We start from the raw sequence: 27,279 nt of genomic DNA on the forward strand, positions 1-27,279 counted from the left end.
ATGAGACCTTGCAAGATTTCAAGATCCCGGAAACTGGAGATATCCATGAGAACTAATTCTGTGAAGATGGTGAGATTGTCCATGTCTACTAACATGCTCTGTAACCTCGAGTCTGAAGATGATGTAGTAAGATGATGCTTCACTCAAAATAGAGAACAAAATGATTGTCATATATTGTAAAATATTTTTTATGAATTGATTACTGATTTTAAGGTTGCATGCCTTATAAAAACCAAGCAATGTGCAGTACATATTAGTCAAATGAATGAAATCAATAAAATGAAATAAAGGAAAATACAAAAATGCTATAACTGCAAACTGGACATCTTATAAATTTGTAAAATGGAATTTAAAAATCTAAACTACAGTCCCACAGAGACCTGAACAAGATGAAAAAACAGATATACCTGAGAGCTTAGACATAAGATCTGTCTTCCCACACACCAGCATCTCTTACAGAATCAATGAAGTGCAATACCATTAACCTTCATTTTATTTGATGACTAATGATGCTGAGAGACCTTTCTCAGAGTGTATAGTTACACTAAATCACGTTAGGAAGTGTGTACTCTTACTCCATTTTGCACTGTGATTTCTTTTTGGAGGGCACTGTGGTACTTATATATCTTATAGCCCTCAGAGGAACTAATAACTGTAGACTTCTGAAAAGCTAAGAGCCTTCAACACCTTCTTTCCCATAGATATTTTGGCCAATCCAGTGAAATTAATTAGATTCATAAAAGACTTTTTTAGGATATAACTTTGACTAGAGGTTTTTATACTACTTGAGAAAACGTAATTTCTCTAAAATGGGGTCTGGGTCAGTTTTGGTTTAAAAACATTCCAAGTTAATGCTTCATGATAATAAGAACAAAATACTTCAAGTGAGAATTAAACTCTGTAATATAATGTTTTATTTGTACATGCATGCACATATAAATATAATAATATATTGGAATTAAAGTATTATCAATACAATTATCACTTTTGAAAAATAAATGTCTAAAATTGTGTGAAAATAGGAAATAAAAATATATCTATTCACCCACCTCTCACATCTACAATTAAGTGTTTGAAACAGCCTCATTGTCACCAACATTAATAGTAAATAAACTAGGATAAGTTTGAAGATCACAAGACACAGAATACAACAGGAAAATATCTATTAAAACAAAATGTAAGATTCTAACCTTAAAACTTAGAATTAGTCTCTGCTCCTTTACTAATTTTGAAGGATAGTAAAGAAAGAATCCTGACTGATTTTGAGATGGTATCAATATTTGAGTAGAAATACTTTGAGGTATGTCCAGAGTGGGGAAAAAGTAAATGTTCTACATTTTATTGTCACGATCCCAAAGTGGTATTCTATCTCTTCAGTGAGGAGAGATGTCATGAAGAGGGCATGCACTACTTCAAAATAGCAATGAGTTTTAAGAAACTGCAAAAAAAGTAGATTAGTCTGATAAGAAACGATAACATGGATAAAGACTAAGCTAAGGTAATTTTCACTGTTTAAAGCTTAATAAGTTAGATGAATTAATAAAATTAGATCTCAAAATCTTCAATGCCCTAATAGTTTTGTGTTGGGAGTAAGGATCATGGCTTTAAAAACTTCATTTATTTATTTTTGTTACATTTTATGTATTTTAACAGTGTCATTTGGCATAAATTGATATACAAAAACTGCATACTTAACATATTCAGTTGACATGTTTGGACATACGCAAATAGCTATCATACCATCATAACAATTAAGGTAATGGGTATAGCCAACATCTCCCAGAGTTTCCTTGTGTTCTTATGTGTATTTGTGCATGAGCATGTATGTGGTAGGAACATTACATGAGATCTACTCATTTAGTAAATTTTGAAGTGCAGAATACTCCGTGGGCTTTGTCCCAGATAGTCAGCGGTGACAGAAAGAACTATTCAAGATGGGAAAGTCAGGAGAGGTGAAATGGAGGCTAAGGGAGGTCACCCGAACTGCTCTCAAGCTCTCATATTTATTAAGCCTACATTTACAAAAGCAATGTATGGTATGTTAGAAGGCTACGTGCCAAATAGGATGTTGCAGGGAACATGCAGGCAGTCAAGTATAGCCATTTCCATGATTTCAAAGGAAAGTAAAATCCTATGCACCAGTGAATAGGTAAGCGTAGGATATTGTGCTGTTTCTAACATGATGAGGAAACAGTGTTCTGCTTTGCCAGGTGGCCCTACAGCTTTCCAATCCAGGACATAGCCATGTGGCTCCCCACATAACCCCATTTTTGGTTTTAATATCCTTCAGATTTCTCAGAAAATAGCAACATAACCACCTGTTGTTCATGATGCTTGGAGTAGGTTATAACAATACAAATCATTTATAAGGCTATGAGAAAAATGAAAAATATTAACAGACAAAGAGCTACAATGACCCAATACATCAACTAATTCTATGGAACCATTTTGTTGGGTAACCGTTTCATGACACTGGATAAATCTTGTTCAACCTGTATTTGTGTTACTGGTTAGATGTCAAGTAATTGTTGATGAAATTGAGTAGAGAGAGTATTAATTTCCATATGAAGATTAGAGGAAAAGGCTCCTTGCAAGTGTTGATTTACAAGGTCCCATGAGTGCTGGGATTGATTATACAGCAATGGGCTGACACAGACTTTGTCATGTTGTCAATGGCATTGCATGTGTTGTTGATCAACAGAGCTTGTTTTTGGTCACCAAGCCACTCAAGAGCAGCCTCCATAGCCTGCAGCCTCTGCATAATGCCATTATCAGTTTTTGTTTGTGTTATCATTGCTCAAATGATGTTAGTCATAACATGGTTAACTACCTGTAGGTAAAATTGCAATATTTCCAGAATCTCTCACCTGAATTCTCCGCATCAATAGGTAAATACAAAGGGAGCAGAGAATATCTGACTAGAGAGGTTTGGTGGGGTCCTTTTTGCAGCCAGATTGTGAGAGACATGGGTAAGCAGAAGTGAACAACTGTGTGTAATCAATAAAGAGGTTTCTCCCATTTCATTTTTCCCTTTGACTGATTTCAGTTCAAAGCTATTTTGCCTCAGGCTGGTAAAATATTTTCCCCCTAGAGTTACACCACCTTAGCCATATGAATAGATTCTGTGAGAGACACTGCTGCTACAGAGACAGTAGCTAAAATAATGGCTGCCTAAATGAGGAAGAAAATGCACCATCCAGTAAATCTCTTGGGCCTCCATTTGTACATGGCTGGAATTAATTTAGAAAGACCATTAGACCCTTCCCAAGATTGTATCAAATTTACCAGCAACCAAACTTGGGACTTTTAAACATAACCACATGTGAAATATTAAATTAATTTAGTCAATGTATAATGACTAATGAAGGACATATACCAAGCCATGGAAGTCACAGTAAAAATATAATATGTGTCATCAAAAATCATATCTAAATTGTTGCTTGTCATTAGGAAGATGACAGGATGAGGAGTCCTCAATAGCACACTATTAGAGATACTGTGGGTGAGATACATGGAGCGCAAGTCCAAGGGGGACAGTCCTGGGGCAAAATACCTCTGAAACCAAAATTAGTCAAAGGGAGAAATTAAGTTAAGAGACCTATTTATTTCTTGCAAGCAGTCATCCAATCTCTCTCTTGACCAGGCTGCAGCAGAAAAAAGCTCACCAAACCTTCCTGGTCCAAATAATCCTCTCACACCCTTGTAGTTACCTATTGATAGAAAGATGGACTACTAATCTCCACCCCTTTGGAACACCTATTGATACGCAGATGCATTAAAGCCAGATGAGGGATTCTGGAAATATTACAATTTTATCCACAGCTCACCAGTCCATAAATTTCACCTCACAATGTACACATTACCCGTTTTCTGCAATGGCACTGTTCAAGAAAACTAGAACATTGCAAGGAGGCTAAGAACATAAAATAACAAAAGCAATAAAATCATGATAATCCACAAGTTGGAGGCTTCAGCTATGCTCAAAGTCCTAGGCAGAGTAAGTCCAAAGCTCACCTACTCCACAGGCAGTAAGAAACTGAACAGGTAATTCAGAGCAATCATCATGCCACACCTGCAGCCAGGAGGCACATCCAGGCCATAAGGACTGTATAAGAAAATAACCTTAAGGGTGATAAGACTCATGTTTTAAATGACACCAGCATAGGCAACTCTTGTCCATCAGGTAGGATGAATGAAATGGAGTGGTCCTGTGATAAAACAGTGGCAGGAATGGGATCTCATCCTGGTCTAGCATACCAGACTTTAACCCCTCTCCCTGTGGAAGTTACAGATGGGTCTTTATGTAGGGCTGTGGGAGGTACATGCACTGGCCATAAATATAAAACAAAATTTCCCAGTAAGATGCTTTCACCTCAAAGATGCATTTGGTACACTACTGTGATCTTTGGGGGCCACTCTGCTGTTCCTCCAGGAATACACATGAGGCCAGCTTCCAGGCCTTTTTTCCAAGGTGCCAAAAGGAACAGCCAACTCTTGTCCATGTGGCAAAATGTCCAGGGCCATTTCCATTCAACAGCATCTCCAGGGCTTACTGCAGTAGGGGCTGGCAGCAAGATGTTACTCTGTTGGTCATATCCCAGCTTCAATAACTCCTCTTTGGTTAGCACATGCAGGTGTATAGGAGATGCAGCAATGTGTGTTAGCATATCCACAGGGCTCAAAGATCCTTTTCAGGTCTTCTCATTCAAACACCATAGCACTGTCCATAATTGAACTGACCCAGCCCAATAGACTATTGATATCTGATTTCAGGCCAGATTCCAATAAAACATTGTACCTCTCTATCATGCTTCTCCCAGGAGGGTTATATGGTACATGAAACTTCCACTTTATTCTTAATTGCTGCACCCATCCTTGTAATGCTTGTACAAAAAAGTGGGTTCTTGATCACTCAATGACCTGTGGCTGGCCTTAGACTGCACAGAGATGAAATAGACCCCTCTTGAGGGTTTGCTAATTTGCACCACATGTAAGAAAAGCAACCAATAGGCCAATAGCTATATCCGCACAAATCATGGCATACCTTCTGTTATGGGCAGAGTCCCAGTAGAGTCTATCTGCAAGCAGGCAAGTGGTATCAGCCCCTTTACTATTATCCCATGTTGTTGTAGGTCTCAGTGTAAGTACCTCATTGACTACACAAGGCACTCCTTCCAGGCACTGCTGACTTCTTCAAAGGTCAACAGCAAGGCCCACTGACAGGCTACAGCCCACATTGTCTTTTTTCCACTTGCAACAAATGCTCATGTAACCATTGGGTTAATCAGAGGCAGGCTTTCCTTCTATCCAGTGCACCTGGGCCAGTGTGTCTGCTTCATCATTCCCTGGGGATGCCAAGGGCAAATGGCCAGTCACATGTAATACAGTAACAGTCTCAGTCTGACCAGAGGCCCACAGGTCTTGCCAGAACTCTTCCCCCGAAAGGGGCCAGTGACCAACCATCCAGTTGACATGGTACCATGTAGGTAGCCACAGGGTCAAGTCCTGATAGACAGCCCAGGTGTCAGTGTAGACAACTATAGGGGAAGGCTCCTGGGTGATCATGATCTATATTGCCGGCTACTCAGTCCATTGACTGCTCTTTCCCTCTCCATCCTCCATCCATATTGTCTCAGTTTTAGGATCAAAAGCCAAATGCGTCCACATTGCGGGCTGCCCGCAAATGGAGCCTTCTGTATACCAAGTATATGTAAGGGCTTTTCCCTCCTTGTAAGGACTCTCAGCTATTAATGGTTCAAAAGCAAGTTCTTTCTGCTTTCCACTGGTTTACATCACTGACACTAGTAAGTATTGAAGTTCTCCACTTAAGGGGCTAGTAGAACAGGTGCTATGCTGCTGTAAATATGAGCCCCATTTGGCCAGTATAGGCATCTATGCCACACCACTCCATGGCCCTTTGGTTCAGTCTTGCACCCACCCCTCAATGGGTTAGGTGGTCATTATCTTGAAGCTGTTCTGGTGATGGGCTCCATAGCCAGCAAGGTGTGGTAAGCAGCAGGCCATTGCTTCTCTATCAAGGTGTATTGGACTTCTGCTCCTTTCCACAGTTGTGACCAGAATCCAATGGGTTGTTGTGTCCATTCAAGCTGCTACCAAAGACCCCATCCATAACCACCTTTGGCTACATGAACATCTAGCTCACAGAGCTGTGATGGGTCCATTACACTCAAGGTCTATATGGCCTTGACTGCTCACTTAGCAGCAGTAAAAGCAGCTGCACATGTCTCATCCCAGTGCCACCTGATGCCCTTTCATACCAACCTGTATGAGGGCTTCATAATTTGTGCCAAGTGTGGGATAAATACCCTCTTGTAGCCTAAAAGACCGAAAAACTCTTGAAAGACCACCATTGTGGTTGGGGTAGGGAAAGCCTGGACCTTGTCTATGACTATTTCAGAAATACCTTTAGATCTACCCAACTCAGCTACCCCCAAGAATGTTACAGACAAACCAGGTCTCTGAACCTTAGTGCTGTTCACAGTCCATCCTTTCTCCTCTAGATGTTGGAGCATCTAGGAACTGCTCCTTCTCAATTTGAAAGAAAATCAGTCATGAGCATAATATCATCAATGTAGTGATACACCTGCATTGTTTGCAGTTTCTTCCATGTGGCCAAGTCCTGGGCTACAAGTCCATGACAGATGGTGGCACTGTGGAGGTATCCCTATAGAAGGACAGTGAATGTCCACTGCTGTCCTTCCCATATGAAGGCAAACTGTTCCTGACTTTCCTGTACTATGTCAATAGAGAAGAGAGCATTAGCAGGGTCTACTACATAAAGAGAAGTCCCCAGTTCATGACTTCATGTGTCCATTAGGGCTGCTATAAAGGGGACAGCAGCATGCAAAGGGGGTGTGACTTTGTCTGATTCACTATAGTCCAGAGCTGTCTGGCATTTCCATTGGCCACACTGGGGAATTAACAGGACTATGAGTGGGTTTTATGATGCCCACCTTCTCCAACTACTGAGGAGTTTTTCCAATTTCCATGTGCCCCTCCAGGAATTTATAATGCTTAATATTTGTCACTCACCTAGGTATAGGCAGAGCTATGGGTGGGTGCTTACCATGTCCCCTCAGAACTTCCTTTACCACATGTACCCTTGGTCTGAACTAACCTGCAATGGTCTGTAACCACAGGCCCTGCATTATATCCACCCCCAAAATATATTCAGGGATGGGAGTAATATACACAGTATACTCCTTTTCTGGTAAATGTCCTATCCTCTATGGGATTTGGGCTTTCTTCACCCTAATTGCATTAACCCCATAGGCATCTGTCATAGCAGGGGTATGAAATTAAAAGTACCATTCAATTTACAACAAAAAAATTATAAATTTTTTATTAAAAATGTTAACTAAACAAGTATAAATCTTATACTCAGAAAAATATAAGAAATTGTTGACAGAAATTATGATGCTTTTAAGATGGAAATATTCTCCAAATTGATTTACATATTCAGTTAAATTCCACTTGGATTTTTTGTAAAAATTGATAAACCAATAACATAATTAACTCATGAATATGCATGGGTTCCATTTTATTTCATGTAAAAATTCAAAGGACCCAGAATAGTCAGAGAAAAATTGGGAGAAAATTTAAGATTAGCGAATATACTTCCCTATTTTAAACTTCCTGGAAAGGTACAGTAGTCAACTATATGTGACAGACATATAGACACATGCAGTAGAATTCAGAGTTCAGAATAGATCCTACATTTTAAATCAGTTTAAGAATTTAATAGGAAATGAACTTTTTTTCCTGAATTCTTTTTGGATTTTAAATTGATGTATCATTGATATATAGCCTTATGAAGATTTCACATGAGCAACATTGTGATTTCAACAATCAGTCATATTATGAAGTCCTCCCAACCCCATTGCAATCAATGTCCATCAGGAGACCAAGATGCTGTATAGTCAGTACTTGTCTTCTCCATCCTATACTGCTTTCTCCATGACTTATCTATATTGTGTGCTAACTATAATATCCCTTGATCCCCTTCTCCATCCCTCTCCACCCACCCTCCACAACCCTTTCCCTTTGGTAACCACTAGTCATTTCTTGAAGTCTGTGAGTCTACTGCTGTTTTGTTCCTTCAGGTTTGCTTGGTTGTTATACTCCACAAATGAGGGAAATCATTTGGTACTTGTCTTTATCCCTCTGGCTTATTTCACTGAGCACAATACCCTCTAGTTCCATCCATGTTGTTGCAAATGGTCGGATTTGTTTCTTTCTTATGACTGAAGAGTATTCCATTGTGTATATGTACTACATCTTGTTTATCCATTCATTTACTGATGAACACTTAGGTTGCTTCCATATCTTGGCTATCATAAATAGTGTTGCAATAAATATAGGGGTGCATACGTCTTTCTGAATCTGAGAAGTTGATTTCTTTGGGCAAATTCCTGGGAGTGGAATTCCCGTGTCAAGTTGTATTCCTAATTTTAGTTTTTGAGGAACCTCCATATTGCTTTCCACAAAGGTTGAACTAGATTATATTCCCAGCAGCAGAGTAGGAGGGTTCCCCTTTCTCCACATCCTCATCAGCATTTGTTGTTTCTTGCCTTTTGGATATTGGCCACCCTAACTGGTGTGAGGTGATAAATCCTTGTGGTTTTAATTTACATTTCCTGAATAATTAGTGATGTGGAACATCTTTTCATGTGCCTATTGGCCATCTAATTTTCTACTTTGGAGAAGTGTCTGTTCACATTCTCCACCTGTTTTGTATTTGGGTTATTTGTTTTCTGGGTGTTAGGATGTGTGAGGAACTCATTATATATTATGGGTGTTAAACTCTTTTTGGATAAGTTATTTAAGAATATATTCTGTAATACTATAGGATGCCTTTTTTTTCTGCTCATGGTATACTTTGCTGCACAGAAACATTTTAGTTTGATATAGTTCCACTTTTTCATTTTTGCTTTTGTTTCTCTTGCCCAAGGAGATGTCTGCAGGGAAAAGTTGCTCATGTTTATATTCTAGAGATTTTGGGTCCTGCCAGAGGGCAGCTTTTCTACTTTGTTCTTTTCTGTGAGGTCTTCTATTTCCCACAGATGTAGAAAGTCTGTTCTGCCATCTTTGGGTTGCTATTTCAGGATTAGTTGTATTTTCTGTATTTCTGTGTTATATGTGGTTTTGGGAGGTTTTTACCTCTTTTCTCAAACTGCCATCCTTTTCCCTTCCAGTATACTTACTTTCCCCTCCAATATACTCCACGTATTTTTGTTTTAAAACAGGGAAATCTGAATACATTGAACTTGCCAAAGAAAATCACATTTTTTGGTTTTATTGATATGACTAATGATTTTTAAAAATATTCCAGTTCACTTCTTGTTCAAACCTCCAAACTCTCATATGTATAACTCAGAGAACAATTTAACAAAGGTAGTGTGTATTTCCTAGTCAAATTGCTATCTCTCTTAAAAATTCCAGATTGTATACATGATTCAATTATTATTTGAAATTCTATTTCTATTTATGTCATATATCTATCTTAAAATACATTAGTAATTAAACTTATGTGAATACTATAATGATCTTCAGAAGAATAATTTTAAGTTGAAGTTTAAAAATTAAATACCAAAGTATCTTTTGGATCTAATATATGATGAAAGTAGAATGGTTTCAGTAAAAAAATAAAATGATAAAACATAATATATTTTCTCCATTATTTGTAAAAAGCACACCAAAAATATTACAGATATCACAATATTGTTAAAATCAAGATATATCAATTTGGTATAGCATTTAAGGGTAAGTATAAAATATATTTTGCAAAAAATTTCAAGTTTTCAAAAATATGTACATGATATTTTGAGAAAATTCTATATTCAGATGTAAGACTAAAACATATCATAATTGAAAGCTCCTATCAGAAGCACTAATAAATTAAATGAAATCACACCATCACTGTGGTTAATTTCTTTGGAACTGAAGAATTTCATTCTAAATGTGCATTAAGTTACATTGTTCTTACAAAAAATCAGTTATTGAAATAGTTCATTCTCAAAATAATTACATTAATCATATACCACATTCCTCATCTTTCATTTTGTCTAGGATAATGACAATGAGAAGTCAAACTGGGCATGATCATCCAGGTGGGGAATCTTGGAGGGTAAACGACTCAACAAAAGTGGTGAGAAGGAAGTATAGGCTTATGACATAACATTCAAGCAACTCATCACCCCTGGAAGAAGCAGGGAGAAGGATCTAGAACTGGTGATGGACAGTAAGGCAGACATGCTCTTCCTTAGACTGAGTGATACAAGGGGGTGAAAGAGAAGGCAACACCCCCTGTGTTGCAGGTAGGGTTGCCTGGACACAGATATTAAATTGAGATGTATATACTCCAGAAATCAATACCAGCAGTGGAAAGAATTAGAAAGAAGTAGGATTGGGAAGAGGGTGAGTCAGCAAACCTTTTCCCTACCTAGTGCTGGAGGAGGTCATGGAGAGGGTGTAACCGCTATTGATGAGAAAGCTGAAACTGGGAAGTGGAAGGCTCCTCTCTCTCCCTTCTCCTTAGATTGTGCCACCGTCCCACTGTAGGAGCTGATTTAAGAATACAGCCATGACAGATTAGTGTTATTGAGACCATCTGGACCCTATAAATTCCTGAAGCCATTAAGACCTCTGTGTACACTTTTAAGATACTGGTGGGCAGGCACAGACATGTATTCATCTTGCAGCCACCCAAAAATAACAATGTATGTAAGTTCCTTTGCTTATCAAACCTGCAGCATACCTACATGGAGTGGTCTGCCTCTTTTTTAATTTTTCCTTGCCCACCATTGAGTGGTGGTCAGTTTGAATCTCATCTGGAGAACTCACAAGGTCGTGAACCAACATCCATTTAGGGCTCAGAACAAGCATTTTCTACCATGGTTTCCCTTCACCCCAACATTGCTCAGTCATAGTGGGCTGTCATGGCAGGGCATGGACTACTTTTCCCCAGGTAGGTCCTGAGATGGTGACTACCTGAGCATGTCTCCTGACCTCAGTTAGGCAGCAAGTCCTTCTTCCAGAGACGTATCAACACCATTTGAGAGGACTTCATGGTAGGATGTATTCTGTGCTTTAAAGAGATAATGATGTTTGGTGGTGGGATGTATTCTGCATTTTAAGGAGATGATGATGTTTGAATGGACTTGCAGGGTAAAGTTTTAAACTCTAAAGGATTTTGCTGATTAATAAAGTCCAGATGGCATGGAAGATTTTTAACACTTCTGAAGGAGTAGACATTGGGTAGAAAAATGAGTTTGCAGAGCCATGTGTTTGTACATTTAGGGATTACAAGGCTTCACGTTGTGACATACATGTAAAGGAAGATTAACCAGGAGTAGCTGTGCATACAGGCAGGAGAGAGAGAGTACTCTTCCAACGACAGTCAGGTCTCACGGGTCCCCTTCCTGTATGACTCCCCAGAAGTGTGGAGAAGCATAATGTTCATAGATCCCTGCCTTCTGAAGAGCAAAGGACCCTTGTTTCTTTTGGATCACTTCTTAACTGCACATTCCACATTAGCAACTTGTCTTGGCTCCAATTTCAAAAAGTATATAGAATCTGACATTATATGAACACTTTCCACTGGTACAAACATTTAAAACTGAAGATGAGGATATGAAGGAAAGTGAACATTTCTACACTGTTGGTGGGAATATGAATTGGTGCAATCAGTATGGAGGTTCTTTGAAAACTAAAGATAGAAATACCATATGACCCAGTTACTCCACTTCTAGGAATTTACCTAAAGAAAGCAAGATCTCAGATTCAAAAAGACACATGCGCCCCTATGTTTATCACAGCACTATTTACAATAGCCAAGATACGGAAGCAACCTAAGTGTACATCAGTAGATGAATGGATAAACAAGATGTAGTACATATACACAATGGGATATTATTCAGCCATGAGAAGAAAAAAAATGCAACCATTTGCATCAACATGGATGGAGCTAGAGGGTATTATGCTCAGTGAAATAAGCCAGGTGGAGAAAGACAAGTACCAAATGATTTCACTCATATGTGGAGTATAACAACAAAGCAAAACTGAAGAAACAAAACAGCAGCAGACTCACAGACTCCAAGAAAGGACTAGTGGTTACCAAAGGGGAGGTGAGGGGAGACGGAGGGTAGGTGGAGAGGGAGGGAGAAGGGGATTGAGGGGTATTATGTTTAGTATACATGGGATGTGGGGAGGTCACAGGGAAGACAGTTTAGCAGAGAGTAGACAAGTAGTGATTCTGTGGCATATTACTACACGAATGGGCAGTGACTGCATTGGGGTATGGGGAGTACTTTATAATATGGGTGAATGTAGTAACCACAATGTTTTTCATGTGAAACCTTCATAAGAATATATATCAATGATAACTTAATAAAAAAATGTGTTACACACTAAAAAAAAACCCACTAAGAATATTGCACAGAATTTCAGGAGAGTGTATAGCATGTAAATAACTTAAGGGATTAAAAAATGGAATGATAACTTTCAGTCTAACAAGAGGTCTAGTATCAAGGTATCTGCCCACCTAGTACTGATCGTTACTCCTGGAGAAGTTGGCAGACACCATCTCAAGCGAGTGATCAAAATTAGTATCAATAGCAGTGAAATTGTCATAGTGTGTCTCCTTTTGTTCTTGCATTATTTTTCCCTAGATTTATTTAGGTATTATTGAAACAAAACATAAGTAGACTTAAAGTGTATAATGTTATAATTAGACAAAAATGCATTGAAAAATTGTTCCTAATGTAAGGTTAGTTAACACCTTTAAGTCCTCACATAATCATGATTTGTGTGTGTAGTGATAATATGACCTACTTTCTAAATAACCCCCAAGTATATACACAGTATTGTTAATTATAATCATGATGCTGTACATTAGAGAAACGGCTTTTATTTGTCTTACAGCTGGGAATTTGTTCCATTTGACCAACTACTCCAAATTTCTCCCTCATCCAAGACCCAGCAATAAACATTTGATGCTCTATTTCTATGAGTTCGGCTTCTTTAGACCCCTCATATAAATAAAAACATAGTGTTATTCTTTGTATATCTCACTTACGTCACTCAGCATAATGCCTCCAAAGTCTATCCAAATTATTGAGATAGGCAAAATTACCATTTATAGAACTGCATATTTCAGTACATATATATAAATATATATATATTATGTATATGAAGTCACACTTTTTCCATCATTCATTGAAGGACACTTAGGATTTCCGCATCTAGATGTTTCCACATCTTTCTTGGTTATGGGTGTTGTACTGAAATTAATATAATATTTGCATTTCTTTCAGGTATATAGGCAGAAGTGGGATTGGTGAATTGTATGGTAGTTTTATTTTTTGAGTGACATCCACAGTGTCTTACACACTGGCTGTACCAATTTACATTCCCATCAATGACTCTCTTTTCTCCACACATCCTTGCCACCACTTAGAGTCTAATTTTATTGGTAATAGCCCTCTAACAGATCATAAAGTGATACCTCATTTAATTTGGATTTTATTGCAGATATCTATTTTTAAACCACTTTTTGTTTATTTTATTTGCTTAGTTTTTACTATTACATTGCATGTATGTATTCTGGGTATTAATTCCTTGTCAGGTAGACAGTCTGCAAATATTTTTCCCCTTTCCATGCATTGCCTTTTCTTTTATTGTTTCTCTGCTCTGCAGAAGCGCTGTAGTTCAGGGTAGTCCTACTTGTTTATTTTTGCCTTGATGCTTTTGCTTTTGGTGTCATATCCAAAAATCTTTGCCACGAGCAATGTCAAGGCGGCTTGGGTCTGGTTTCTAGGAGAGTTATGGTATCAGATCTTTTGTGTGTAAGTCTTTAATCCACCTTGAGTTAGTTTCTGTGAGTTTTGTAAAATAGGGGACCATTGTATTTTCATATAGTTATTCACTTTCCCCACTACTGTTAATTGAAGAGGATATCATTTCTCATTTCATCTTCTTGGCTCCCTTGATGAATATTACGTGAATATGTATAAGTGTACTAATTTCTGGGTAGCCAATATGTTCCATTGATCTATGTATCTATTTTTATGCCAGTACTATGCTATTTTAATTACTGCGGTTTATAATAATGCTTGAAATGAGAGTGAGAGCTTCCAACTTTTTCCCTCTTTTCAAGGCTGCTTTTGCTAGTCAGAGTATTTTTTTATTTCATACTAATTTATGATAATCTCTATTTCTTTGAAAAATGGCATTATAATTTTGATAGAGATTAACTGAATCTGTAAGATGGTTTGGTGTAGTATAGTGTATTAACAATAGTAATTCTTAGAATCTGTGGTCATATTTCCTTTCCATGTATTTGCATCCAGTCCTCCTCCCGGTCTGCTTTCTCTACAGTCTACACTTTCCAGACAGTGATCAAGGTAAGTATAACATGACAGGCTTCTCTCCTACTCAAAACCACCTCTGTCTTTCCTCTCACAGTAAAAATTATCAGCTTCACATGAGTGCAGTATTCCTGATGATGAAATCTTTTTGTTCACTCATATTCTAGCCTCTTGCTTCCCTGCTCCCCCGGAGATCGCCAAGCTCACCTGTCACACCTCTGCTTGTGCTCTAAACTGACCTGGTGTTAGTTCACAGAATAAAATCATTGAGTTTAATGATAATCTATAAGATTTATTTTAAGCAACTGTTAAATATAGAAAAAACATATTATTAACTATAGTCACCAAGCTCTATATAAGATTATCTGAACTTTTCCTTCTAACTAAAAAGTTTTACCTTTTGACATTCATCACTCCTTTTTCCCCACACTGAAGCCTGAGGCAGCTACCATTGTATTCTCTGTAATATGAAGTTGTTTGCTTGTTTTTTAGATTTCGCATGTAAGTGAGGCCATGCAGTATTTGTCTTTCCGTCTGACTGACCTCTTTAAAGTAATGCCTTCCGGATTCACCCACTTGGTCACCAATGGCAAGACTTCCTTCTTTTTTATTGTTGAATGATATACCATGGATGTGTGTGTGTGTGTATAATTTTATTTGTGTACTTATTCATCAAAGATCTTTTAGGTTGTTTCTATAGCTCGACTTTTCTGAATAATGCAACAATGAACATGGGTGTGCAAATCCTCTTTGATATACTGATTTCCGTTCTTTCAGGTACATCCCAGCAATGATATCGCTGGATCAAATGGAGTTTATGTTTAAAGTTTCTGAGTCACCACTGTACTGTATTCCATACATAGACTGCCCCGTTTCACATTTACATCAACAGAGTCTGAGGGATACCTTTTCCCATATCTTGTTGATATTTGTTTTCTGTCTGACAACAGCCATGCTGAGATATTTGAGGTGATACCTGGTTATGGTTTTGACTTCTAGTTCTCTGTCCATTAGTGATGTTGAGGCACCTTTCCAATTCCTGTTGGCCTTTTGCATATCCACTTTGGAAAAATTATACTCAGGTCCTTTCTTCATTTTCTAATTAGATTATTTGCTCTTCTGATACTGAGCTGTGTATGTTTCTTTAATATATTTTGGATATTAAGCCCTTATACTCTATGTGGTTGGCAAATATTTCATCCCTTTCCATACACTGACTTTTGAAGCCCAGAAAATCCATAGTTCTGCTGTTTATTCCATATAGATTCACAGATAATAGCCTCTATTGGGCTATCCTACAATCTGAAGAACTGAAATGTATGATAGCTGACACAGTCATCAGATAAAAACTATAGTAATAACCTGTCAATTCAGTCCAGTGAATGATTTGACTATTACTATTTTAGTTTTTAGAGCATAGGTTGGTTAATCATCTCAGCTTCCTAAAGAAAAAAGAGTTCAGTTGTAATGTTAGGGCAACAAGGATCAGGAAAATGTAGAAGGAAAATTATAGACACTACTCTAAATTTTCTGTGTCAACTGTTTAAAAAAAGTGGTGTATCTTTGTGCCTTCTATTAGCATTCTCAAAGACGTTATTCTGAGACTGAACACAAATATCTAGAAGTTTTAGAAATATTCTAAGCAAAAGTCTGGGAACAGAGGGAAAAAAGGATTTGTGAAGCCGTAGTGAAAAAAGAAAAATAAATACTTATTTTTTAGAGTAGTAAATCTTCCTGTTCCTGCACTAGTCAGCGTTGAACTTCCATTCTTCCACTTAGTGCCACTATTCTTTACTTGCAAGATGAGCTAATTCTTCATTTTTATTTCCAACCACACTTTTTATGCATTGGCAGTTTAGTTAGGAATTATCACTTTATTTTATTTTTTTTTATTTTTTATTTTTATTTATTTTTATTTTTTTTTTACTGAAGGGTAGTTGACACACAGTATTACATTACATTAGTTTTAGGTGTACAACACAGTGATTCAACATTTATATACATGATAATTCTAGATACCAGCTATCACCATACCAAGTTGTTACAATACTTTGACTATATTATTTATGCTATACACTACATCCTGGTTACTTATTTATTTTACAATTGGAAGTGTGTTTATATATATATATATATATATAGTGAGGGCATCTCTCATATTTATAGATCAAATAGTTGATAACAAAAATAAATTTCTGTATAGGGGGGTCAATACTCAATGTACAATCATTAATCCCCCCCAAGCCTAATTTTCATCAGTCTCCAATCTTTGAATGCATAACGAACAAGTTCTTACATGGAGTACAAATTCTTACATAGTGAATAAGTTACATGGTGAACAGTGCAAGGGCAGTCATCACAGAGGCTTTTGGTTTTGTTCATGCATTATGAACTATAAACAGTCAGTTCAAATATGAATATTCATTTGATTTTTAAACTTGATTTATATGTAGATACCACATTTCTCTATTATTATTATTTTTCATAAAATGCTGAAGTGGTAGGTAGATACATGATAAAGGTAGAAAACATAGTTTAGTGTTGTAAGAGAGCAAATATAGATGATCAGGTGTGTGTCTGTAGACTATGTGTTAATCTGAGCTAGACAAGGGCAATAAACATCCATGTATGCAGAAGATTTCTCTCAGAACATGAGGGGGGAGGTTCTAAGCGTCACCTCTGCTGCTCCCCATTTTCTCACCTGATGGCCCCCTGCGACTGTGCCTTACTTAGGTTGTTCCTCACTTGAGGAATCTTACCCGTCTCTGGCTAACCAGTAATCTTCCGGGGCCATAAAGGGAAATGTAAAGTTGGTAAGTGAGAGAGAAGCCTTATTGTTTGAAAAGGTTAGCTTATTACTTCTTTGCATATTTATGCCCTGTGGCTTCTATGCCCAGCATTTGTCTTTAGGTGTCTTTACCAATTGAAAGAATTATGATACTCGGTAAATTCGACATGTGGCACGAGTTCTATTTAAAGGTTGTGATTAGGTAGGAAGAAGAAAAGCTATAGAAGTAGCAGGCAGAAGAAAACCTGGGAAGATTGATTATTTCTTTGACATATCTTCTTGTAGAGAAACTTCAGCGTGGATAGGTTTTAAAATACTATTTAAATTGTGCACACACATTAACATAATAGGAATATAGGTACATAAAAAAAGCATACCTGTAATTACCAGCCTTCTCCAGTGAAACTAAGAAAACCAGTTTGGCACCTTAGGCATTTGTGAAAACTTATCTATGATATGGTGGATATTGTCCAACTGAACTTGAACAGTATGAGAGAATTCAGATAAATTAGAACAACACATACCTGGGGACTGTTCACATCCCATATGTTCTTTTACCAGTAAATAGTCTGTGGTTGTAAGATTTGGAGTGCTACAATTTGCACTTCTCCTAATTCTTGGTTGACTTCCAACAGTATAGATCCAGTCAAATTTGTTGTTTTACTGTATGCACAGGCCAGCTTAGATATCTCCTTCACTCCCACGGCAAGTCCAGGAACTGGTGGGATGAGTGCATCTACAGCTGTAGCAGCGCCTGGAACTTTGTTGGGGTTTTTTGATGATCATCCTCTGGCATGAGTCTTCCAGAGAGTGCTGATGTTGGAAGTTCTTTTTCATATCGTATCTTAGTTCATTTTTGGGGTAGCCAAATTAGGCTTTGATCCTCTGTATAAACACAAACAGAACCTTTGCCTACACTTTAATATGCCCTTTATATCATTGTGTAGAACTCATTGGAGGTCACCACACAGGAACTGCTTTTTTTTTTTTTAAATCATTAATCTACACTTACATGACGAATACTTTGTTTACTAGGGTCTCCCCTATACCAGGTCCCCCCTATATACTCCTTGACAGTCACTGACCATCAGCATAGCAAAATGTTGTGGAATCACTACTTGTCTTCTCTCTGTTGTACAGCCCTCCCCTTTCTCCCACCCCGCTATGGATGCTAATCTTAATACCCCTCTTTTTATCCCCCCCTTATCCCTCCCTACCCACCCATCCTCCCCAGTCCCTTTTCCTTTGGTACCTGTTAGTCCATTCTTGAGTTCTGTGATTGTGTTTCTGTTTTGTTCCTTCAGTTTTCCCTTTGTTCTTATATTCCACAGATGAGATAAATCATTTGGTATTTCTCTTTCTCTGCTTGGCTTGTTTCACTGAGCATAATATCCTCCAGCTCCATCCATGTTGCTGCAAATGGTTGGATTTGCCCTTTTCTTATGGCTGAGTAGTATTCCATTGTGTATATGTACCACATCTTCTTCATCCATTCATTTATAGATGGACATTTAGGTTGCTTCCAATTTTTGGCTATTGTAAATAGTGCGGCAATAAACATAGGGGTACATTTGTCTTTCTCATACTTGATTGCTGCATTCTTAGGGTAAATTCCTAGGAGTGCAATTCCTGGGTGAAATGGTAGGTCTGTTTTGTGCATTTTGATGTACCTCCATATTGCTTTCCACAATGGTTAAACAAGTTTACATTCCCACCAGCAGTGTAGGAGGGTTCCCCTTTCTCCACAGCCTCGCCAACATTTGTTGTTGTTTGTCTTTTGGATGGCAGCCATCCTTACTGGTGTGAGGTGATACATCATTGTAGTTTTAATTTGCATTTCTCTGATAATTAGCGATGTGGAGCATATTTTCATGTGTCTGTTGGCCATCTGTATTTTTTTTTGGAGAACCGTCTGTTCAGTTCCTTTGCCCATTTTTTAATTGGGTTATTTGTTTTTTGTTTGTTGAGGCGTGTGAGCTCTTTATATATTCTGTACGTCAAGCCTTTATCAGATGTGTCATTTTCAAATTTATTCTCCCATACTGTAGGGTTCCTTTTTGTTCTACTGATGGTGTCTTTTGCTGTACAGAAGCTTTTCAGTTTAATATACTTCCACTTGTTCATTTTTGCTGTTGATTTCCTTGCCCTGGGAGATATGCTCAAGAAGAGGTCACTCATGTTTATGTCTAAGAGGTTTGTGCCTATGTTTTCTTCCAAGAGTTTAATGGTTTCGTGACTTACATTCAGGTCTTTGATCCATTTTGAGTTTACTTTTTTATATGGGTTTAGACAATGGTTCAGTTTCATTCTTCTACATGTAGCTGTCCAGTTTTGAAAGCACCATCAATTGAAGAGACTGTCATTTCGCCATTGTATGTCCATGGCTCCTTTATCAAATATTCATTGAGCATATATGTCTGGGTTAATGTCTCTATTGTCTAGTCTGTTCCATTGGTCTGTGGCTCTGTTCTTGTGCCAGTACCAAATTGTCTTGATTACTATGTCTTTATAATAGAGCTTGAAGTTGGGGAGTGAGATCCCCCCTACTTTATTCTTCTTTCTCAGGATTGCTTTGGCTATTCGGGGTCTTTGGTGGTTCCATATGAATTTTTGAATTATTTGTTCCAGTTCATTGAAGAATGTTGCTGGTAGTTTCATAGGGATTGCATCAAATCTGTATATTGCTTTGGGCAGGATGGCCATTTTGATGATATTAATTCTTCCTAGCCATGAGCATGGGATGCGTTTCCATCTGTTAGAGTCCCCTTTAATTTCTTTTATGAGTGACTTGTAGTTTTCAGAATATAATTCTTTCACTTCTTTGGTTAGTTTCATTAATAGGTATTTTATTTTTTTGATGCAATTGTGAATGGAGTTGTTTTCCTGATTTCTCTTCTTCTTGTTTCATTGTTGGTGTATAGGAAAGCCACAGATTTCTGTGTGTTGATTTTGTATCCTGCAACTTTGCTGTATTCCGATATCAGTTCTAGTAGTTCGGGGGTGGAGTCTTTAGGGTTTTTTATGTACAATATCATGTCATCTGCAAATAGTGACAGTTTAACTTCTTCTTTACCAATCTGGAATCCTTGTATTTTTTTGTTTTGTCTGATTACCGTGGCTAGGACCTCCAGTACTATGTTAAATAACAGTGGGGAGAGTGGGCATCCCTGTCTAGTTCCCGATCTCAGTGGAAATGCTTTCAGCTTCTCGCTGTTCAATATAATGTTGGCTGCGGGTTTTTCATAGGTGGCCTTTATTATGTTGAGGTACTTGCCCTCTATTCCCATTTTGCTGAGAGTTTTTATCATGAATGGATGTTGAAATTTGTCAAATGCTTTTTCAGGATCTATGGAGATGATCGTGTGGATTTGTCTTTCTTTTTGTTGATGTGGTGGATGATATTGATGGACTTTCGAATGTTGTGCCATCCTTGCATCCCTGGGATGAATCCCACTTGGTCATGGTGTACAATCGTTTTGATGTATTTTTGAATTCGGTTTGCTAAAATTTTGTTGAATATTTTTGCGTCTACGTTCATCATGGATATTGGTCTGTAGTTTTCTTTTTTGGTGTTGTCTTTGCCTAGTTTTGGTATTAGGGTGATGTTAGCTTCATAGAATGAGTTTGGGAGTATCCCCTCCTCTTCTATTTCTTGGAAAACTTTAAGGAGAACAGGTATTATGTTTTCCCTGTATGTTTGATAAAATTCTGAGGTAAATCCGTGTGGCCCGGGGGTTTTGTTCTTTGATAGTTTTTTGATTACCACTTCAAATTCGTCGCTGGTAATTGGTCTGTTTAGGTTTTCTGTTTCTTTTTGGGTCAGTCTTGGAAGGTTGTATTTTTCTAGGAAGTTGTCCATTTCTCCTAGGTTTCCCAGCTTGTTAGCATATAGGTTTTCATAGTAGTCTCTAATAATTCTTTGTATTTCTGCGGGGTCCGTCGTGATTTTTCCTTTCTCATTTCTGATACTGTTGATTTGTGTTGACTCTCTTTTCCTCTTAATAAGTCTGGCTAGAGGCTTATCTATTTTGTTTATTTTCTCGAAGAACCAGCTCTTGGTTTTATTGATTTTTGCTATTGTTTTATTCTTCTCAATTTTATTTATTTCTTCTCTGATCTTTATTATGTCCCTCCTTCTGCTGACCTTAGGCCTCATTTGTTCTTCTTTTTCCAATTTCGATAGTTGTGACATTAGACCGTTCATTTGGGATTGCTCTTCCTTTTATAAATATGCTTGGATTGCTATATACTTTCCTCTTAAGACTGCTTTTGCTGTGTCCCACAGATGTTGGGGCTTAGTGTTGTTGTTGTCATTTGTTTCCATATATTGCTGGATCTCCATTTTGATTTGGTCATTGATCCATTGATTATTTAGGAGCGTGTTTTTTAACCTCCATGTGTTTGTGAGCCTTTTTGCTTTCTTTGAACAGTTTATTTCTAGTTTAATGCCTTTGTGGTCTGAAATGTTGGTTGGTAGGGTTTCAATCTTTTGGAATTTACTGAGGCTCTTTTTGTGTCCTAGTATGTGGTCTATTCTGGAGAATGTTCCATGTGCACTTGAGAAGAATGTGTATCCTGTTGCTTTTGGATGTAGAGTTCTGTAGATGTCTATTAGGTCCATCTGTTCTAGTGTGTTGTTCAGTGCCTCTGTGTCCTTCCTTATTTTCTGTCTGGTGGATCTGTCCTTTGGAGTGAGTGGTGTGTTGAAGTCTCCTAGAATGAATGCATTGCATTCTATTTCCTCCTTTAGTTCTGTTAATATTTGTTTCAGGTATGTTGGTGCTCCGGCATTGGGTGCATATATATGTAGAATGATTATATCCTCTTGATGGACTGAGCCCTTTATCATTATGTAATGTCCTTCTTTGTCTTTTGTTACTTTCTTTATTTTGAAGTCTGTTTTGTCTGATACCAGAATTGCAACACCTGCTTTCTTCTCTCTGTTGTTTGCTTGAAATATCTTTTTCCATCCATTGACTTTAAGTCTGTGTGCGTCTTTGGGTTTGAGGTGAGTCTTTTGTAAGCAGCATATGGATGGATCTTGCTTTTTTATCCATTCTATTACTCTGTGTCTTTTGATTGGTGCATTCAGTCCATTTACATTTAGGGTGAATATTGAAAGGTATGAATTTATCGCCATTGCAGGCTTTAAGTTTGTGGTTACCAAAGGTTTAGGGTTAGCTTCTTTACTATCTTACTGTCTAACTTAACTCGCTTGTTGAGCTATTATAAACACAGTCTGATGATTCTTTATTTCTCTCCCTTCTTATTCCTCCTCCTCCCTTCTTTATATGTTGGGTGTTTGTTCTGTGCTCTTTTTAGGAGTGCTCCCATCTAGAGCAGTCCCTGTAGGATGCCCTGAAGAGGTGGTTTGTGGGAAGCAAATTCCCTCAACTTTTGCTTGTCTGGGAATTGTTTAATCCCTCCTTCATATTTAAATGATATTCATGCTGGATACAGTAGTCTTAGTTCGAGGCCCTTCTGTTTCATTGCATTAAGTATATCATGCCATTCTCTTCTGGCCTGTAGGGTTTCTGTTGAGAAGTCTGATGACAGCCTGATGGGTTTTCCTTTGTAGGTAACCTTTTTTTTCTCTTTGGCTGCCTTTAATACTTTGTCCTTGTCTTTGATCTTTGCCATTTTAATTATTATGTGTCTTGGTGTTGCCCTCCTTTGATCCCTTGTCATGGGAGTTCTGTGTACCTCTGTGGTCTGAGAGGCCATTTCTTCCCCTAGTTTGGTGAAGTTTTCAGCAATTATTTCTTCAAAGACATTTTCTATCCCCTTTTCTCACTCTACTTCTTCTGGAATACCTATAATTCTTATATTGTTCCACTTCTTTTGGTCACTCAGCTCTCTTAAAATTCTTTCATTCCTGGAGATCCTTTTATCTCTCTCTGCATCAGCTTCTCTGCGTTCCTGTTCTCTGTTTTCTAGTCCATTAATGGTCTCTTGCATCTCGTCCATTCTGTTTTGAAGTCCTTCCAGAGTTGTTTTATTTCTGAATTCTCCTTCCTTAGTTCTTACATATTTCTCTGCAAGTCCATCAGCATGGTTATGACTTTTGTTTTGAATTCTTTTTCAGGAAGACTGGCTAAATCTATTTCCCCAGATTCCTTCTCAGTGGAAGATGTAGCAGATGCCGAAGCTGTCTGGGTTAGTCTTGTCTGGATCATATTTTTTTGCCTTTTCATGTTGACAGGTGCTTTTGACTGTCAGCTGGGTGGGCCAAAATTTTCACTTGCTACTGGCCTTTCTTTACTGGGACAACTGCGACCCCCAGTGGCTTGTGTTGGGTAATTGCGTGTAGACTGGGTCTTTGTGTCTTGCCTGGCTGGAAGGGAAGAATTTCAATTTCTGTGGGAGGAGTTTGTCTCAGGCTGCTTCTCTGCTTTCGCAGCGCCCGGAGGGGTAATGGATGGGGGGACTGCTTGACTGTTTACCTCCGTGAGGGGTCTGAGAGCTGTTGCCCAGGGGGTTAGTGCGCCCGGTTTTCCCTGTAATTTCTAGCTGCTGTACTGTGACCTGGGTTGTTTCCGTCAAGCTGTTAAGTCCCTGTCCCTTTAAGACTTTCAAAAAGCCCCCGCTTTTCTTTGTCACAGGGGAATCAGCTTCAGCACCCGCTCAGAGGTCTTACTGCCCTGTTCCCCCAGTATCCAGGGCCCTCCGCCCACGCACTGTGTCTGTGCTCTGGTGGGGGTGGCTGGGGATGGGTGTTCAGCAGTCCTGAGCTCCGTCTCCCTCCCGCTCTGCCTATTGTTCTCCCGCCGGCAGCTGGGTTTAGGGGCGCTCTGGTCCCTCCGTGCCGGGGCTTGTATCTTACCCCTTTCACCAGTCGCTGGGTTATCGCTGGTGTAGCTGCAGTCTGGCCACTGTCCTGCATCTTCTGGTCTCTCTTTTAGGGCTAGTTGTGTTTGTTTTATTTTCAAAAGTATATATGTTTTTGGGAGGAGATTCCCACTGTCCTATTCACGCCACCATGTTGGCTCCGCCTCCAGGAATTATCTCTTAATATCTTATTTGTGTAGGTTTACAGATACTTAAGTCAGTGGAAAACTGACTCATTAACGTAGTGTGAAAGTAGGGTTAGGAATATTAATGCAGCATCAATCAACCCAAATGTCCATAGATGGATGGAATAAATAAGGATAACATTATACATACAAAGGAATATATTATTCACCTTAGGAAGGAATGAAATTCTGACACATTTGCAGCATGGATGAGTGTTGATGTTATGTTAAATGAAATAAGACAGTCACAAAAGGGCAAATTTTGTATAATTCCACTTATCTGATAATCCCATTGTAGTCAAATTTAAAGAGACAGAAGAGTAGTAAGATGCCTGCCAGTTCCCAGGGGCGGGGATATAGAGGGTCACTGTTTAATGTACATGTATTTTCAGTTTGGGAATATGCACAGAGTCCTGGCAATGGATATTGGTAATGGTTGCAGAAAAAAATGCAAATATGCATATCTCTGTGCTACAGAATACTTAAAAATGGGTACAATAATAGCAAAAATTATTTTAAGAAAATGACCCAACACCCTACAATGACTAAACTGCAGATTTTTTAACACTTAGTAGCCTTATCTTTTATTGTTGTTTTTAAAAAACTAAATAGTAAGTGACATTCAGACTCCCCACCTCTTACAAATGTTCTTCCTATTTCTCAAGTGCTCTCTTACTGCACACACACACACACACACACACACACACACACACACACTCACAAAGGCACCATTTACTTTTTATGCATTGATTTTTAAACAAGTTTAAAGTTTTGTCAACATTCAACAAGGAGAGATCAGAATAATGGAAAATAAGTAGTCTTCCAATCAAAGAAATGAGTTAGGTGGATTAGTTTCTAGGTGTTCAGAGTGCAAGTTACAAATATAGGGCTTTACAGATAGAAAAGTTTTGGAAAATGCAAAGAGGAAGTGGGCTCTGTGATGTCTAACTTTGAGTCAAAAAACTAAAACCCTCAAGCAGAATGCCGCCCATACAACAATGATGCTCCTGCAGTGGGGTTGGTGATTGAGGAACGCTTGGCACTGCCTTTGTCTGTCTTCATTGGCTTTCCAGTATGGGAGGGCTTTGTGCAGTGGGGAGAAGGCATGACCATAGAGGATGGGGACTCCTGCCACCATGTCACTTCATTGAATGACATCAGATCCTTGAGACTGAATTACCATCCCCATCTCTGGTCATATTTACTCAAAAATAATAAATAGTTCCGGTAACAGAAGACAAGAAATGAAATTGCCTTTAAATATGTGTGTTCTCTTGGCACCAAGGAGGAAAGTAATTTATCTCTGTGTTGGGTGAGAAATGAATGAGTGTTTTCTTTTTCTTCTTTATCAGAAGATACTATATTTCTGTGAATTTGAGGGGAATCAGTGTCATTACATGAGTGCCTTTATATAGTAAATGAGGGCGCACTAAGCAGTACAGTCTTGCTTTGGGGGAAATCATTCAAAGAAGGTCACTCTTGTTTTCAGTGTATAACGTGATACATTCAAGCTGAAGGCACTGCCAATTCCAAGTAGTTTTGTTTCCATCTGCAGACTCAGGCCTGTCAGTTCCTAGAGCAGAGGAAATAAGCTATGTTGTTTGGAAAGGAAAGAATGCCTCCTAAGATTACTCAACATCAGGAAAATTATCTGATTTTGGTAAGTTTCAATAAGTTTTGAAATGTTACATAGGTATAACTCCATTATCAAGTACTTAGCTTTAACACAGTTAAATGCATCGATTTAATTCAGCTTCCAAGGATATTACAAGGCTAAAACAAATATATTATAAATTATGTAATTAATATATTGTCCATTTGTGTTGCTATCATAGAGCATAAAGATACACTTACAAAGCAAATTGGATTTATGAAGAATTGTCATTCATTGTGTCAATTAAACAAACTAAACTGATAAGTACTTAAAATTTAAACCTTCAAAACAAGAAAATACTGATATTAATTTTATGCCCTAGTTAAAAGATTTTGCAAATGACAGATCAAATATTTGAAATAAGTTTTGTTATTTTCAGTTATTTTCATTAAAAATATAATTGAAATGGAGCATTGTGACTGATGAAAATTCATCTACTTCGCTGTTTTCAGGGTCAATCCTTTTGAAATCATGGAAAGTGGGGACAGCACTTCACATTCATTCTCCTAGGACTCATAAGCACTCAAGAGTCCACCCGTTCTATTTGTGATGGCTCCGACAGTTGCCTTCCTCTCCCTCGTGGTCAATGCCCTCATGATCCTGCTGATTCACCAGGACTCCCGGCTAAGCACGCCCATATACCTCCTGCTGAGCCAGCTCTCCCTCACGGACCAGGTGCTGGTCTGCGCCACTGTGCCCAAGATGGCTGCTCACTACGTGACAGGGAGAAAGTCCATCTCCCCCACTGGCTGCGGGGTGCAGATCTTCTTCCTCACATTGGGAGGAAGTGGGTGCTTCCTCTTGGCTGTTATGTCCTATGACCGCGAAGTGGCTATTTGCTACCCCCTGAGATACCCCGTCCTCATGAACTGACGACCATGCCTGCTAATGACCTGGGGGTCCTGGTTCCTGTGAGCAGCTGATGGGCTCATGCAGGCTGCTGCCTCCCTGGGCTTCCTGTTTTTCAGGGCTCATGAGATTGACCATTTCTTTGGTGACGTGCTCACTCTGGTGTGGTTGGCTTGTGCCAACGTGTACACCTGCTGTGTGGTAATGCTCCTGGTCCCATTTTCCCTCATCCAGATTTCCTATAGTCTCATCCTGGCTGCTCTTCTCCGGATGCGTTCTACAGAAGCCCACAGAAAGGCTTTTGCCACCTGCTTCTCACATTTGGCTGTGGTGGGACTGTTTTAAGGAGCAGGCATTTCTACTTACATGAGATCCAAGTCCTATAGGTCAGCTAACCATGACAAGGTTGTGTCAGCATTTTATAATATCTTAAGCCCTGTGTTGTACCCCCTCATCCACAGTCTGTGGAACAATGAGGTCAAGGGAGCCCTGACAATGTTTATGGGCCCGTGTCCTGCCTTAAATAAGATTCCTAGAAAGAAGTTATATATGCATTATATCTATAATGGTTATTTCTCTTTTTTTTGA

At 38.5% G+C, this 27,279-nt stretch overlaps 1 pseudogene; it reads left to right on the top strand.

Moving 5' to 3' along the window:
- Window positions 1-27,279, top strand: LOC130680254 (olfactory receptor 2T8-like; annotated as a pseudogene).

Source organism: Manis pentadactyla, chromosome 13, assembly GCF_030020395.1.
Source record: "Manis pentadactyla isolate mManPen7 chromosome 13, mManPen7.hap1, whole genome shotgun sequence".
In the NCBI taxonomy this organism is placed as follows: domain Eukaryota; kingdom Metazoa; phylum Chordata; class Mammalia; order Pholidota; family Manidae; genus Manis; species Manis pentadactyla.